Raw genomic sequence first — 1,652 nt, forward strand, 5'->3', positions numbered from 1 at the left:
GTTCAGAGACATTCTGGTAGAGTTTGGAATTAGTCATGGTGGAAGTGTTTTCACCACCGGAATTGTCCAATGCTATAAATCAGGTATTCCTTCCCTCCCCGAAGAAACAGTTGGTAAACATTTGCCAACACACCACCACTCTAGTTGCTCCAGCTTCAAAGCTCCTCTGGCTCAAGCACAACAGAATTGGAGACAACCCTCAGACTCAGTGAGCTTCATCCTGACTGAATTCATCAGCCACATCAACATCTCTGCGTCAAACACCAAGAGTGGGAGAAAGGCACGCCCCATCCTCACTCTGGAGCCAACTGAGAAGCCCATGCAGACCCACACACTGAGGGTGATGCCCGCATGAGCGCTGGCTGCCGCTGGAAGAAGGACGGGGAGGCTTCGAGTACAACCAGTCTGTTAGGCAGTAGTTTACACGTAGCCTCTGATTGCCTGACTAGCATTGAGTGTCCTTCCTCCATTCCTTTTGGTTCCATCTGGGACCAAGAAGGCTTGCTGCAGATTAGGCAAGTGAGGTGGTTAGTCTCGGACATGGCGTTTCTTCCCCACAAACCGCTACTTTCCTTTGAGAAGGTGATATTCTTTTCTCATACAATTCTGGATTTTACTGCTCATACCTTGGAGTCAACTTAGGCAAAAGACACATAACATTTTTTGTGTTGTATGGTGTTGCAAATTTTTTAAAAGTTAAATTTAAATAACTTGTACTTTTGAGAGGTTCCCAGGCAAGTGGAGGGGACATTCAAATAAGTCATTGTGAAATGGTGTTACATATGCTTTCAGAAAGATCCATGTAAAAATTGCACTGAGATAGAGGGAAAGTAGGGATGCTTTTCAGGAAGGACCTGTACAAACACCAGGCAGAAGGAGCAGTGGGCCGGGGAGATGGTTCAGGAGAATAAGCGCTTGCTTGGCAAGCCCAGGCTCCTGAGTTCAATCCCCGGTATCACACACACACACAAAAGAAGGAACAGAGAGATTTTCCAGGGTAGCATGCTGCCCTGGTACCACAAAGTCAACCAGCTTCACCTACTCCTCCTTTCCTTTTCCAATGCTCTACATACCTTAAAAAGCTTTTTTGTTCTTTCTTGCTCTCTTTCTGTTCTGAGAAAATGAAAGCAGCACAGGGTCTTCACACAAAAGCACTGCTGGAGGTACGATTGCGCAAAGGTCCATAAAACCTGGGCTTTCAACAAAATCTTCAAAGAGCCTGTTCCATGGGAGCTGCCCTGCTGCTCACCCCCTCCACCAAGAAGCCCCCTCTCCCCCTGCACACAGCAGGCATGTACGCAGGAGGCATGTACACAGGAGGCGTGCACACAGGAGGTGTGCAAACAGGAAGCGTGCACACGGGAGGTGTGCAAACAGGAAGCGTGCACACGGGAGGTGTGCAAACAGGAAGCGTGCACATGGGAGGTGTGCAAACAGGAGGTATGCACACAGCAGGCATGCACACAGGAGGTATGCATACAGGAGGCATGCACACAGGAGGCATGCACACAGCAGGCATGCACACAGGAGGTATGCATATAGGAGGTATGCACACAGCAGGCGTGCACACAGGAGGTATGCATACAGGAGGCGTGCACACAGCAGGAGTGCACACAGGAGGCATGCACACAGCAGGCATGCACACAGCAGGC

Source organism: Octodon degus, unplaced genomic scaffold (genome assembly GCF_000260255.1).
Source record: "Octodon degus isolate 3935 unplaced genomic scaffold, OctDeg1.0 scaffold00010, whole genome shotgun sequence".
NCBI classification, from domain to species: domain Eukaryota; kingdom Metazoa; phylum Chordata; class Mammalia; order Rodentia; family Octodontidae; genus Octodon; species Octodon degus.